We start from the raw sequence: 15,636 nt of genomic DNA, 5'->3' as shown, positions 1-15,636 counted from the left end.
ACCCGGTGGTGGTGCGGCGTTTTTTTTTTCTTTGTGCTGATAGCTTTGAAGATATGTACTGATGGTGGTGAGTGTGGAGCAAGACTGTCCCCGTGGCGCAATGGGCTAGCGCGATCAGCTGTTAACTGAAAGGTTGGAGTTTCGATCCCTCCCAGGAGTGGTGTGTTGCTTTTTTTTTCTTTGTGGTAATAGCTTTGAAGATATGTTCTGATGGTGGTGAGAGTGGAGCAGGACTGTCTCCATGGCGCAATTGGCTAGCGCGATCGGCTGTTAACCGAAAGGTTGGAGTTTCGAGCTCACCCGGTGGTGGTGCGGCGCTTTTTTCTCTTTGTGCTGATAGCTTTGAAGATATGTTCTGATGGTGGTGAGAGTGGAGCAGGACTGTCTCCATGGCGCAATTGGCTTGCGCGATCGGCTGTTAACCGAAAGGTTGGAGGTTCGAGCCCACCCGGTGGTGGTGCGGCGTTTTTTTTTCTTTGCGCTAATAGCTTTGAAGATATGTTCTGATGGTGGTGAGAGTGAAGCAGGACTGTCTCCATGGCGCAATTGGCTTGCGCAATCGGCTGTTAACCGAGAGGTTGGAGGTTCGAGCCCACCCGGTGGTGGTGCGGTGCTTTTTTTCTTTGGGCTGATAGCTTTGAAGATATGTTCTGATGGTGGTGAGAGTGGAGCAGGACTGTCTTCGTGGCGCGATTAGCTAGCGCGATCGGCTTTTAACCGAAATGTTGGAGGTTCGAGCCCACCCGGTGGAGGTGCGGCGCTTTTTTTCTTTGCGCTAATAGCTTTGAAGATATGTTCTGATGGTGTTGAGAGTGGAGCAAGGCTATCTCCGTGGCGCAATGTGCTAGCGGGATCGGCTGTTAACCGAAAGGTTGGAGGTTCGAGCCCACCCGGTGGTGGTGCGGCGCTTTTTTTTCTTTGTGCTGATAGCTTTGAAGATATGTTCTGATGGTGGTAAGAGTGGAGCACGACTGCCTCCGTGGCGCAGTTGGCGAGTGCGATCAGCTGTTATCCGAAAGGGTGAAGGTTCGAGCCCACCCGGTGGTGGTGCGGCGCTTTTTTTTCTTTGGGCTGATAGCTTTGAAGATATGTTCTGATGGTGGTGAGAGTGGAGCAAGACTCTCCCCGTGGCGCAATGGGCAAGCGCGATCGGCTGTTAACCAAAAGGTTGGAGTTTCGAGCCCACCCGGTGGTGGTGCGGCGCTGTTTTTTGCGCTGATAGTTTGAAGATATGTTCTGATGGTGGTGAAAGTGCAGCAGGACTGTCTTCGTGGCGCAATTGGCTAGCGCGATCGGCTGTTAACCGAAAGGTTGGAGGTTCGAGCCCACGCGGTGGTGCTGCGGCGCTTTTTTTTCTTTGGGGTGACAGCTCTGAAGAAATGTTTTGACGGTGGTGAGTGTGGAGCAGGACTGTCTCCGTGGTGCAATTGGCTTGCGCGATCGGTTGTTAACCGAAAGGTTGGAGGTTCGAGCCCACCCGATGATGGTGTGGCGCTTTTTTTTCTTTGTGCTGATAGCTTTGAAGATATGTTCTGATGGTGGTGAGAGTGAAGCAGGACTGTCTCCGTGGCGCAATTGGCTAGCGCGATTGGCTGTTAACCGAAAGGTTGGAAGTTCGAGCCCACCCGGGAGTGGTGTGTTGCTTTTTTCTTTGCGCTGATAGCTTTGAAGATATGTTCTGATGGTGGTAAGAGTGGAGCACGACTGTCTCCGTGGCGCAATTGGCTAGTGCGATCGGCTGCTAACCGAAAGGTTGGAGGTTCGAGCCCACCCGGTGGTGGTGCGGCGCTTTTTTTCAATGGGCTGATAGCTTTGAAGATATGTTCTGATGGTGGTGAGAAGGGAGCAAGACTGTCTCCGTGGCGCAATGGGCTAGCGCAATCGTCTGTTAACCGAAAGGTTGGAGGTTCGAGCCCCCCCGGTGGTGGTGTGGCGCTTTTTTCTTTGCACTATTAGCTTTGAAGATATGTTCTGATGGTGGTGAAAATGAAGCAGGACTGTCTCCGTGGCGCAATTGGCTAGCGCGATCGGCTATTAACCGAAAGGTTGGAGGTTCGAGCCCACCCGGTGGTGGCGCGGCGCTTTCTATTCTTTGGGCTGATAGCTTTGAATATATGTTCTGATGGTGGTGAGAGTGAAGCAGTACTGTCTCCGTGGCGCAATTGGCTAGCGCGATCGGCTGTTAACCGAAAGGTTGGAGGTTCGAGCCCGCCCGGTGGTGTTGCGGCGCTTTTTTTTCTTTGGGGTGATAGCTCTGAAGAAATGTTTTGACGGTGGTGAGTGTGGAGCAGGACTGTCTCCGTGGCGCAATTGGCTTGCGCGATCGGTTGTTAACCGAAAGGTTGGAGGTTCGAGCCCACCCGATGATGGTGTGGCGCTTTTTTTCTTTGTGCTGATAGCTTTGAAGATATGTTCTGATGGTGGTGAGAGTGAAGCAGGACTGTCTCCGTGGCGCAATTGGCTAGCGCGATTGGCTGTTAACCGAAAGGTTGGAAGTTCGAGCCCACCCGGTGGTGGTGCGGTGCTTTTTTTCTTTGGGCTGATAGCTTTGAAGATATGTTCTGATGGTGGTGAGAGTGGAGCAGGACTGTCTCCGTGGCGCAATTGGCTTGCGATATCGGCTGTTAACCGAAAGGTTGGAGGTTCGAGCCCACCCGGTGGTGGTGCTGTGCTTTTTTTCTTTGGGCTGATAGCTTTGAAGATATGTTCTGATGGTGGTGAGAGTGGAGCAGGACTGTCTTCGTGGCGCGAATGGCTAGCGCGATCGGCTTTTAACCGAAAGGTTGGAGGTTCGAGCCCACCCGGTGGAGGTGCGGCGCTTTTTTTCTTTGCGCTAATAGCTTTGAAGATATGTTCTGATGGTGTTGAGAGTGGAGCAAGGCTATCTCCGTGTCGCAATGGGCTAGCGCGATCGGCTGTTAACCGAAAGGTTGGAGGTTCGAGCCCACCCGGTGGTGGTGCGGCGCTTTTTTTTTCTTTGTGCTGATAGCTTTGAAGATATGTTCTGATGGTGGTAAGAGTGGAGCACGACTGCCTCCGTGGCGCAATTGGCGAGTGCGATCAGCTGTTATCCGAAAGGTTGAAGGTTCGAGCCCACCCGGTGGTGGTGCGGCGCTTTTTTTTCTTTGGGCTGATAGCTTTGAAGATATGTTGTGATGGTGGTGAGAGTGGAGCAAGACTCTCCCCGTGGCGCAATGGGCAAGCGCGATCGGCTGTTAACCAAAAGGTTGGAGTTTCGAGCCCACCCGGTGGTGGTGCGGCGCTGTTTTTTGCGCTGATAGTTGAAGATATGTTCTGATGGTGGTGAGAGTGCAGCAGGACTGTCTTCGTGGCGCAATTGGTTAGCGCGATCGGCTGTTAACCGAAAGGTTGGAGGTTCGAGCCCACGCGGTGGTGCTGCGGCTCTTTTATTTCTTTGGGGTGATAGCTCTGAAGAAATGTTCTGACGGTGGTGAGAGTGGAGCACGACTGTCTCCGTGGGGCAATAGGCTAGCGCGATCGGCTGTTAACCGAAAGGTTGGAGGTTCGAGCCCACCCGGAGGTGGTGCGGCGCTTTTTTTTTCTTTGGGCTAATAGCTTTGAAGATATGTTCTGATGGTGGTGAGAGTGGAGCACGACTGTCTCCGTGGCGCAGTTGGCTAGCGCGATCGGCTGTTAACCGAAAGGTTGGAGGTTCGAGCCCACGCGGTGATGGTGTGCCGCTTTTTTTCTTTGTGCTGATAGCTTTGAAGATATGTTCTGATGGTGGTGAGAGTGGAGCAGGACTGTCTCCGTGGCGCAATTGGCTAGCGCGATTACCTGTTGACCGAAAGGTTTGAGGTTCGAGCCCACCCGGTGGTGGTGCGGTGCTTTTTTTCTTTGGGCCGATAGCTTTGAAGATATGTTCTGATGGTGGTGAGAGTGGAGCAGGACTGTCTCCGTGGCGCAATTGGCTTGCGCGATCGGCTGTTAACCGAAAGGTTGGAGGTTCGAGCCCACCCGGTGGTGGTGCGGCGTTTTTTTTTTCTTTGTGCTGATAGCTTTGAAGATATGTACTGATGGTGGTGAGTGTGGAGCAAGACTGTCCCCGTGGCGCAATGGGCTAGCGCGATCAGCTGTTAACTGAAAGGTTGGAGTTTCGATCCCTCCCAGGAGTGGTGTGTTGCTTTTTTTTTCTTTGTGGTAATAGCTTTGAAGATATGTTCTGATGGTGGTGAGAGTGGAGCAGGACTGTCTCCATGGCGCAATTGGCTAGCGCGATCGGCTGTTAACCGAAAGGTTGGAGTTTCGAGCTCACCCGGTGGTGGTGCGGCGCTTTTTTCTCTTTGTGCTGATAGCTTTGAAGATATGTTCTGATGGTGGTGAGAGTGGAGCAGGACTGTCTCCATGGCGCAATTGGCTTGCGCGATCGGCTGTTAACCGAAAGGTTGGAGGTTCGAGCCCACCCGGTGGTGGTGCGGCGTTTTTTTTTCTTTGCGCTAATAGCTTTGAAGATATGTTCTGATGGTGGTGAGAGTGAAGCAGGACTGTCTCCATGGCGCAATTGGCTTGCGCAATCGGCTGTTAACCGAGAGGTTGGAGGTTCGAGCCCACCCGGTGGTGGTGCGGTGCTTTTTTTCTTTGGGCTGATAGCTTTGAAGATATGTTCTGATGGTGGTGAGAGTGGAGCAGGACTGTCTTCGTGGCGCGATTAGCTAGCGCGATCGGCTTTTAACCGAAATGTTGGAGGTTCGAGCCCACCCGGTGGAGGTGCGGCGCTTTTTTTCTTTGCGCTAATAGCTTTGAAGATATGTTCTGATGGTGTTGAGAGTGGAGCAAGGCTATCTCCGTGGCGCAATGTGCTAGCGCGATCGGCTGTTAACCGAAAGGTTGGAGGTTCGAGCCCACCCGGTGGTGGTGCGGCGCTTTTTTTTCTTTGTGCTGATAGCTTTGAAGATATGTTCTGATGGTGGTAAGAGTGGAGCACGACTGCCTCCGTGGCGCAGTTGGCGAGTGCGATCAGCTGTTATCCGAAAGGGTGAAGGTTCGAGCCCACCCGGTGGTGGTGCGGCGCTTTTTTTCTTTGGGCTGATAGCTTTGAAGATATGTTCTGATGGTGGTGAGAGTGGAGCAAGACTCTCCCCGTGGCGCAATGGGCAAGCGCGATCGGCTGTTAACCAAAAGGTTGGAGTTTCGAGCCCACCCGGTGGTGGTGCGGCGCTGTTTTTTGCGCTGATAGTTTGAAGATATGTTCTGATGGTGGTGAAAGTGCAGCAGGACTGTCTTCGTGGCGCAATTGGCTAGCGCGATCGGCTGTTAACCGAAAGGTTGGAGGTTCGAGCCCACGCGGTGGTGCTGCGGCGCTTTTTTTTCTTTGGGGTGACAGCTCTGAAGAAATGTTTTGACGGTGGTGAGTGTGGAGCAGGACTGTCTCCGTGGTGCAATTGGCTTGCGCGATCGGTTGTTAACCGAAAGGTTGGAGCTTCGAGCCCACCCGATGATGGTGTGGCGCTTTTTTTTCTTTGTGCTGATAGCTTTGAAGATATGTTCTGATGGTGGTGAGAGTGAAGCAGGACTGTCTCCGTGGCGCAATTGGCTAGCGCGATTGGCTGTTAACCGAAAGGTTGGAAGTTCGAGCCCACCCGGTGATGGTGTGCCGCTTTTTTTTCTTTGTGCTGATAGCTTTGAAGATATGTTTTGATGGTGGTGAGAGTGGAGCAGGACTGTCTCCGTGGCGCAATTGGCTAGCGCGATTACCTGTTGACCGAAAGGTTGGAGGTTCGAGCCCACCCGGTGGTGGTGCGGTGCTTTTTTTCTTTGGGCCGATAGCTTTGAAGATATGTTCTGATGGTGGTGAGAGTGGAGCAGGACTGTCTCCGTGGCGCAATTGCCTTGCGCGATCGGCTGTTAACCGAAAGGTTGGAGGTTCGAGCCCACGTGGTGGTGGTGCGGCGTTTTTTTTTCTTTGTGCTGATAGCTTTGAAGATATGTACTGATGGTGGTGAGAGTGGAGCAAGACTGTCCCCGTGGCGCAATGGGCTAGCGCGATCGGCTGTTAACCAAAAGGTTGGAGTTTCGAGCCCTCCCGGGAGTGGTGTGCTGCTTTTTTCTTTGCACTAATAGCTTTGAAGATATGTTCTGATGGTGGTGAGAGTGGAGCAGGACTGTCTCCGTGGCGCAATTGGCTAGCGCGATCGGCTGTTAACCGAAAGGTTGGATGTTCGAGCCCACCCGGTGGTGGTGCGGCGTTTTTTTTCTTTGCGCTAATAGCTTTGAAGATATGTTCTAATGGTGGTGAGAGTGCAGCAGGACTGTCTCCGTGGCGCAATTGGCCAGCGCGATCGGCTGTTAACCCAAAAGTTGGAGGTTCGAGCCCTCCCGGGAGTGGTGTGTTGCTTTTTTCTTTGCGCTGATAGCTTTGAAGATATGTTCTGATGGTGGTAAGAGTGGAGCACGACTGTCTCCGTGGCGCAATTGGCTAGTGCGATCGGCTGCTAACCGAAAGGTTGGAGGTTCGAGCCCACCCGGTGGTGGTGCGGCGCTTTTTTTTCAATGGGCTGATAGCTTTGAAGATATGTTCTGATGGTGATGAGAAGGGAGCAAGACTGTCTCCGTGGCGCAATGGGCTAGCGCAATCGTCTGTTAACCGAAAGGTTGGAGGTTCGAGCCCACCCGGTGGTGGTGTGGCGCTTTTTTCTTTGCACTATTAGCTTTGAAGATATGTTCTGATGGTGGTGAAAATGAAGCAGGACTGTCTCCGTGGCGCAATTGGCTAGCGCGATCGGCTATTAACCGAAAGGTTGGAGGTTCGAGCCCACCCGGTGGTGGCGCGGTGCTTTTTTTCTTTGCGCTAATAGCTTTGAAGATATGTTCTGATAGTGTTGAGAGTGGAGCAAGGCTGTCTCCGTGGCGCAATGGGGTAGCGCGATCGGCTGTTAACCGAAAGGTTGGAGGTTCGAGCCCACCCGGTGGTGGCGCGGCGCTTTCTATTCTTTGGGCTGATAGCTTTGAATATATGTTCTGATGGTGGTGAGAGTGAAGCAGTACTGTCTCCGTGGCGCAATTGGCTAGCGCGATCGGCTGTTAACCGAAAGGTTGGAGGTTCGAGCCCACCCGGTGGTGTTGCGGCGCTTTTTTTTCTTTGGGGTGATAGCTCTGAAGAAATGTTTTGACGGTGGTGAGTGTGGAGCAGGACTGTCTCCGTGGCGCAATTGGCTTGCGCGATCGGTTGTTAACCGAAAGGTTGGAGGTTCGAGCCCACCCGATGATGGTGTGGCGCTTTTTTTCTTTGTGCTGATAGCTTTGAAGATATGTTCTGATGGTGGTGAGAGTGAAGCAGGACTGTCTCCGTGGCGCAATTGGCTAGCGCGATTGGCTGTTAACCGAAAGGTTGGAAGTTCGAGCCCACCCGGTGGTGGTGCGGTGCTTTTTTTCTTTGGGCTGATAGCTTTGAAGATATGTTCTGATGGTGGTGAGAGTGGAGCAGGACTGTCTCCGTGGCGCAATTGGCTTGCGCAATCGGCTGTTAACCGAAAGGTTGGAGGTTTGAGCCCACCCGGTGGTGGTGCTGTGCTTTTTTTCTTTGGGCTGATAGCTTTGAAGATATGTTCTGATGGTGGTGAGAGTGGAGCAGGACTGTCTTCGTGGCGCGAATGGCTAGCGCGATCGGCTTTTAACCGAAAGGTTGGAGGTTCGAGCCCACCCGGTGGAGGTGCGGCGCTTTTTTTCTTTGCGCTAATAGCTTTGAAGATATGTTCTGATGGTGTTGAGAGTGGAGCAAGGCTATCTCCGTGTCGCAATGGGCTAGCGCGATCGGCTGTTAACCGAAAGGTTGGAGGTTCGAGCCCACCCGGTGGTGGTGCGGCGCTTTTTTTTCAATGGGCTGATAGCTTTGAAGATATGTTCTGATGGTGATGAGAAGGGAGCAAGACTGTCTCCGTGGCGCAATGGGCTAGCGCAATCGTCTGTTAACCGAAAGGTTGGAGGTTCGAGCCCACCCGGTGGTGGTGTGGCGCTTTTTTCTTTGCACTATTAGCTTTGAAGATATGTTCTGATGGTGGTGAAAATGAAGCAGGACTGTCTCCGTGGCGCAATTGGCTAGCGCGATCGGCTATTAACCGAAAGGTTGGAGGTTCGAGCCCACCCGGTGGTGGCGCGGTGCTTTTTTTCTTTGCGCTAATAGCTTTGAAGATATGTTCTGATAGTGTTGAGAGTGGAGCAAGGCTGTCTCCGTGGCGCAATGGGGTAGCGCGATCGGCTGTTAACCGAAAGGTTGGAGGTTCGAGCCCACGTGGTGGTGGTGCGGCGTTTTTTTTTCTTTGTGCTGATAGCTTTGAAGATATGTACTGATGGTGGTGAGAGTGGAGCAAGACTGTCCCCGTGGCGCAATGGGCTAGCGCGATCGGCTGTTAACCAAAAGGTTGGAGTTTCGAGCCCTCCCCGGAGTGGTGTGCTGCTTTTTTCTTTGCACTAATAGCTTTGAAGATATGTTCTGATGGTGGTGAGAGTGGAGCAGGACTGTCTCCGTGGCGCAATTGGCTAGCGCGATCGGCTGTTAACCGAAAGGTTGGATGTTCGAGCCCACCCGGTGGTGGTGCGGCGTTTTTTTTCTTTGCGCTAATAGCTTTGAAGATATGTTCTAATGGTGGTGAGAGTGCAGCAGGACTGTCTCCGTGGCGCAATTGGCCAGCGCGATCGGCTGTTAACCCAAAAGTTGGAGGTTCGAGCCCTCCCGGGAGTGGTGTGTTGCTTTTTTCTTTGCGCTGATAGCTTTGAAGATATGTTCTGATGGTGGTAAGAGTGGAGCACGACTGTCTCCGTGGCGCAATTGGCTAGTGCGATCGGCTGCTAACCGAAAGGTTGGAGGTTCGAGCCCACCCGGTGGTGGTGCGGCGCTTTTTTTTCAATGGGCTGATAGCTTTGAAGATATGTTCTGATGGTGATGAGAAGGGAGCAAGACTGTCTCCGTGGCGCAATGGGCTAGCGCAATCGTCTGTTAACCGAAAGGTTGGAGGTTCGAGCCCACCCGGTGGTGGTGTGGCGCTTTTTTCTTTGCACTATTAGCTTTGAAGATATGTTCTGATGGTGGTGAAAATGAAGCAGGACTGTCTCTGTGGCGCAATTGGCTAGCGCGATCGGCTATTAACCGAAAGGTTGGAGGTTCGAGCCCACCCGGTGGTGGCGCGGTGCTTTTTTTCTTTGCGCTAATAGCTTTGAAGATATGTTCTGATAGTGTTGAGAGTGGAGCAAGGCTGTCTCCGTGGCGTAATGGGGTAGCGCGATCGGCTGTTAACCGAAAGGTTGGAGGTTCGAGCCCACCCGGTGGTGGCGCGGCGCTTTCTATTCTTTGGGCTGATAGCTTTGAATATATGTTCTGATGGTGGTGAGAGTGAAGCAGTACTGTCTCCGTGGCGCAATTGGCTGGCGCGATCGGCTGTTAACCGAAAGGTTGGAGGTTCGAGCCCACCCGGTGGTGTTGCGGCGCTTTTTTTTCTTTGGGGTGATAGCTCTGAAGAAATGTTTTGACGGTGGTGAGTGTGGAGCAGGACTGTCTCCGTGGCGCAATTGGCTTGCGCGATCGGTTGTTAACCGAAAGGTTGGAGGTTCGAGCCCACCCGATGATGGTGTGGCGCTTTTTTTCTTTGTGCTGATAGCTTTGAAGATATGTTCTGATGGTGGTGAGAGTGAAGCAGGACTGTCTCCGTGGCGCAATTGGCTAGCGCGATTGGCTGTTAACCGAAAGGTTGGAAGTTCGAGCCCACCCGGTGGTGGTGCGGTGCTTTTTTTCTTTGGGCTGATAGCTTTGAAGATATGTTCTGATGGTGGTGAGAGTGGAGCAGGACTGTCTCCGTGGCGCAATTGGCTTGCGCAATCGGCTGTTAACCGAAAGGTTGGAGGTTCGAGCCCACCCGGTGGTGGTGCTGTGCTTTTTTTCTTTGGGCTGATAGCTTTGAAGATATGTTCTGATGGTGGTGAGAGTGGAGCAGGACTGTCTTCGTGGCGCGAATGGCTAGCGCGATCGGCTTTTAACCGAAAGGTTGGAGGTTCGAGCCCACCCGGTGGAGGTGCGGCGCTTTTTTTCTTTGCGCTAATAGCTTTGAAGATATGTTCTGATGGTGTTGAGAGTGGAGCAAGGCTATCTCCGTGTCGCAATGGGCTAGCGCGATCGGCTGTTAACCGAAAGGTTGGAGGTTCGAGCCCACCCGGTGGTGGTGCGGCGCTTTTTTTTTTCTTTGTGCTGATAGCTTTGAAGATATGTTCTGATGGTGGTAAGAGTGGAGCACGACTGCCTCCGTGGCGCAATTGGCGAGTGCGATCAGCTGTTATCCGAAAGGTTGAAGGTTCGAGCCCACCCGGTGGTGGTGCGGCGCTTTTTTTTCTTTGGGCTGATAGCTTTGAAGATATGTTGTGATGGTTGTGAGAGTGGAGCAAGACTCTCCCCGTGGCGCAATGGGCAAGCGCGATCGGCTGTTAACCAAAAGGTTGGAGTTTCGAGCCCACCCGGTGGTGGTGCGGCGCTGTTTTTTGCGCTGATAGTTGAAGATATGTTCTGATGGTGGTGAGAGTGCAGCAGGACTGTCTTCGTGGCGCAATTGGCTAGCGCGATCGGCTGTTAACCGAAAGGTTGGAGGTTCGAGCCCACGCGGTGGTGCTGCGGCTCTTTTATTTCTTTGGGGTGATAGCTCTGAAGAAATGTTCTGATGGTGGTGAGAGTGGAGCACGACTGTCTCCGTGGGGCAATAGGCTAGCGCGATCGGCTGTTAACCGAAAGGTTGGAGGTTCGAGCCCACCCGGAGGTGGTGCGGCGCTTTTTTTTTCTTTGGGCTAATAGCTTTGAAGATATGTTCTGATGGTGGTGAGAGTGGAGCACGCCTGTCTCCGTGGCGCAGTTGGCTAGCGCGATCGGCTGTTAACCGAAAGGTTGGAGGTTCGAGCCCACGCGGTGATGGTGTGCCGCTTTTTTTCTTTGTGCTGATAGCTTTGAAGATATGTTCTGATGGTGGTGAAAGTGGAGCAGGACTGTCTCCGTGGCGCAATTGGCTAGCGCGATTACCTGTTGACCGAAAGGTTTGAGGTTCGAGCCCACCCGGTGGTGGTGCGGTGCTTTTTTTCTTTGGGCCGATAGCTTTGAAGATATGTTCTGATGGTGGTGAGAGTGGAGCAGGACTGTCTCCGTGGCGCAATTGGCTCGCGCGATCGGCTGTTAACCGAAAGGTTGGAGGTTCGAGCCCACCCGGTGGTGGTGCGGCGTTTTTTTTTCTTCGTGCTGATAGCTTTGAAGATATGTACTGATGGTGGTGAGTGTGGAGCAAGACTGTCCCCGTGGCGCAATGGGCTAGCGCGATCAGCTGTTAACTGAAAGGTTGGAGTTTCGATCCCTCCCAGGAGTGGTGTGTTGCTTTTTTTTCTTTGTGGTAATAGCTTTGAAGATATGTTCTGATGGTGGTGAGAGTGGAGCAGGACTGTCTCCATGGCGCAATTGGCTAGCGCGATCGGCTGTTAACCGAAAGGTTGGAGTTTCGAGCTCACCCGGTGGTGGTGCGGCGCTTTTTTCTCTTTGTGCTGATAGCTTTGAAGATATGTTCTGATGGTGGTGAGAGTGGAGCAGGACTGTCTCCATGGCGCAATTGGCTTGCGCGATCGGCTGTTAACCGAAAGGTTGGAGGTTCGAGCCCACCCGGTGGTGGTGCGGCGTTTTTTTTTCTTTGCGCTAATAGCTTTGAAGATATGTTCTGATGGTGGTGAGAGTGAAGCAGGACTGTCTCCATGGCGCAATTGGCTAGCGCGATCGGCTGTTAACCGAAAGGTTGGAGTTTCGAGCCCACCCGGTGGTGGTGCGGCACTTTTTTCTCTTTGTGCTGATAGCTTTGAAGATATGTTCTGATGGTGGTGAGAGTGGAGCAGGACTGTCTTTGTGGCGCTATTGGCTAACGCGATTGGCTTTTAACCGAAAGGTTGGAGGTTCGAGCCCACCCAGGGGTGGTGCGGCGCTTTTTTTTCTTTGCGCTTGTAGCTTTGAAGATATGTTCTGATGGTGTTGAGCGTGGTGCAAGACTGTCTCCGTGGCGCAATTGGCTAGCGCGATCGGCTGTTAACCGAAAGGTTGGAGGTTCGAGCCCACCCGGTGGTGGTGCGGCGCTATTTTTCTTTGCGCTGATAGCTTTGAAGATATGTTCTGATGGTGGTGAGAGTGGAGCAAGACTGTCCCCGTGGCGCATTGGGTTAGCGCGATCGGCTGTTAACCGAACGGTTGGAGGTTCGAGCCCACCCGGTGGTGGCGCGGCGCTTTTTTTCTTTGCGCTAATAGCTTTGAAGATATGTTCTGATGGTGGTGAGAGTGGAGCAAGGCTATCTCCGTGGCGCAATGGGCTAGCGCGATCAGCTGTTAACCGAAAGGTTGGAGGTTCGAGCCCACCCGGTGGTGGTGCGGCGATTTTTCTTTCTTTGTGCTGATAGCTTTGAAGATATGTTCTGATGGTGGTAAGAGTGGAGCACGACTGCCTCCGTGGCGCAGTTGGCGAGTGCGATCAGCTGTTATCCGAAAGGTTGAAGGTTCGAGCCCACCCGGTGGTGGTGCGGCGCTTTTTTTTCTTTGGGCTGATAGCTTTGAAGATATGTTCTGATGGTGGTGAGAGTGGAGCAAGACTCTCCCCGTGGCGCAATGGGCAAGCGCGATCGGCTGTTAACCAAAAGGTTGGAGTTTCGAGCCCACCCGGTGGTGGTGCGGCGCTGTTTTTTGCGCTGATAGTTTGAAGATATGTTCTGATGGTGGTGAGAGTGCAGCAGGACTGTCTTCGTGGCGCAATTGGCTAGCGCGATCGGCTGTTAACCGAAAGGTTGGAGGTTCGAGCCCACGCGGTGGTGCTGCGGCTCTTTTTTTTCTTTGGGGTGATAGCTCTGAAGAAATGTTCTGACGGTGGTGAGAGTGGAGCACGACTGTCTCCGTGGGGCAATAGGCTAGCGCGATCGGCTGTTAAACGAAAGGTTGGAGGTTCGAGCCCACCCGGAGGTGGTGCGGCGCTTTTTTTTTCTTTGGGCTAATAGCTTTGAAGATATGTTCTGATGGTGGTGAGAGTGGAGCAAGGCTGTCTCCGTGGCGCAATGGGCTAGCGCGATCAGCTGTTAACTGAAAGGTTGGAGTTTCGATCCCTCCCAGGAGTGGTGTGTTGCTTTTTTTTCTTTGTGGTAATAGCTTTGAAGATATGTTCTGATGGTGGTGAGAGTGGAGCAGGACTGTCTCCATGGCGCAATTGGCTAGCGCGATCGGCTGTTAACCGAAAGGTTGGAGTTTCGAGCTCACCCGGTGGTGGTGCGGCGCTTTTTTCTCTTTGTGCTGATAGCTTTGAAGATATGTTCTGATGGTGGTGAGAGTGGAGCAGGACTGTCTCCATGGCGCAATTGGCTTGCGCGATCGGCTGTTAACCGAAAGGTTGGAGGTTCGAGCCCACCCGGTGGTGGTGCGGCGTTTTTTTTTCTTTGCGCTAATAGCTTTGAAGATATGTTCTGATGGTGGTGAGAGTGAAGCAGGACTGTCTCCATGGCGCAATTGGCTAGCGCGATCGGCTGTTAACCGAAAGGTTGGAGTTTCGAGCCCACCCGGTGGTGGTGCGGCGCTATTTTTCTTTGCGCTGATAGCTTTGAAGATATGTTCTGATGGTGGTGAGAGTGGAGCAAGACTGTCCCCGTGGCGCATTGGGTTAGCGCGATCGGCTGTTAACCGAACGGTTGGAGGTTCGAGCCCACCCGGTGGTGGCGCGGCGCTTTTTTTCTTTGCGCTAATAGCTTTGAAGATATGTTCTGATGGTGGTGAGAGTGGAGCAGGACTGTCTCCGTGGCGCAATTGGCTAGCGCGATTGGCTGTTAACCGAAAGGTTGGAGGTTCGAGCCCACCCGGTGGTGGTGCGGTGCTTTTTTTTCTTTGGGCTGATGGCTTTGAAGATATGTTCTGATGGTGGTGAGAGTGCAGCAGGACTGTCTTCGTGGCGCAATTGGCTAGCGCGATCGGCTGTTAACCGAAAGGTTGGAGGTTCGAGCCCACCCGGTGGTGCTGCGGCTCTTTTATTTCTTTGGGGTGATAGCTCTGAAGAAATGTTCTGACGGTGGTGAGTGTGGAGCACCACTGTCTCCGTGGGGCAATAGGCTAGCGCGATCGGCTGTTAACCGAAAGGTTGGAGGTTCGAGCCCACCCGGAGGTGGTGCGGCGCTTTTTTTTTCTTTGGGCTGATAGCTTTAAAGATATGTTCTGATGGTGGTGAGAGTGGAGCACGACTGTCTCCGTGGCGCATTTGGCTAGCGCGATCGGCTGTTAACCGAAAGGTTGGAGGTTCGAGCCCACGCGGTGATGGTGTGCCGCTTTTTTTTCTTTGTGCTGATAGCTTTGAAGATATGTTCTGATGGTGGTGAGAGTGGAGCAGGACTGTCTCCGTGGCGCAATTGGCTAGCGCGATTACCTGTTGACCGAAAGGTTGGAGGTTCGAGCCCACCCGGTGGTGGTGCGGTGCTTTTTTTCTTTGGGCCGATAGCTTTGAAGATATGTTCTGATGGTGGTGAGAGTGGAGCAGGACTGTCTCCGTGGCGCAATTGCCTTGCGCGATCGGCTGTTAACCGAAAGGTTGGAGGTTCGAGCCCACCCGGTGGTGGTGCGGCGTTTTTTTTTCTTTGTGCTGATAGCTTTGAAGATATGTACTGATGGTGGTGAGAGTGGAGCAAGACTGTCCCCGTGGCGCAATGGGCTAGCGCGATCGGCTGTTAACCAAACGGTTGGAGTTTCGAGCCCTCCCGGGAGTGGTGTGCTGCTTTTTTCTTTGCACTAATAGCTTTGAAGATATGTTCTGATGGTGGTGAGAGTGGAGCAGGACTGTCTCCGTGGCGCAATATGCTAGCGCGATCGGCTGTTAACCGAAAGGTTGGATGTTCGAGCCCACCCGGTGGTGGTGCGGCGTTTTTTTTCTTTGCGCTAATAGCTTTGAAGATATGTTCTAATGGTGGTGAGAGTGCAGCAGGACTGTCTCCGTGGCGCAATTGGCCAGCGCGATCGGCTGTTAACCCAAAAGTTGGAGGTTCGAGCCCTCCCGGGAGTGGTGTGTTGCTTTTTTCTTTGCGCTGATAGCTTTGAAGATATGTTCTGATGGTGGTAAGAGTGGAGCACGACTGTCTCCGTGGCGCAATTGGCTAGTGCGATCGGCTGTTAACCGAAAGGTTGGAGGTTCGAGCCCACCCGGTGGTGGTGCGGCGCTTTTTTTTCTTTGGGCTGATAGCTTTGAAGATATGTTCTGATGGTGGTGAGAAGGGAGCAAGACTGTCTCCGTGGCGCAATGGGCTAGCGCAATCGTCTGTTAACCGAAAGGTTGGAGGTTCGAGCCCACCCGGTGGTGGTGTGGCGCTTTTTTCTTTGCACTATTAGCTTTGAAGATATGTTCTGATGGTGGTGAAAATGGAGCAGGACTGTCTCCGTGGCGCAATTGGCTAGCGCGATCGGCTATTAACCGAAATGTTGGAGGTTCGAGCCCACCCGGTGGTGGCGCGGTGCTTTTTTTCTTTGCGCTAATAGCTTTGAAGATATGTTCTGATAGTGTTGAGAGTGGAGCAAGGCTGTCTCCGTGGCGCAATGGGCTAGCGCGATCGGCTGTTAACCGAAAGGTTGGAGGTTCGAGCCCACCCGGTGGTGGCGCGGCGCTT

This window comes from Rhipicephalus microplus, chromosome 4 (genome assembly GCF_043290135.1).
Source record: "Rhipicephalus microplus isolate Deutch F79 chromosome 4, USDA_Rmic, whole genome shotgun sequence".
Classification (NCBI taxonomy): Eukaryota; Metazoa; Arthropoda; class Arachnida; order Ixodida; family Ixodidae; genus Rhipicephalus; species Rhipicephalus microplus.
Note: the sequence above shows the minus strand (reverse complement) of the source record.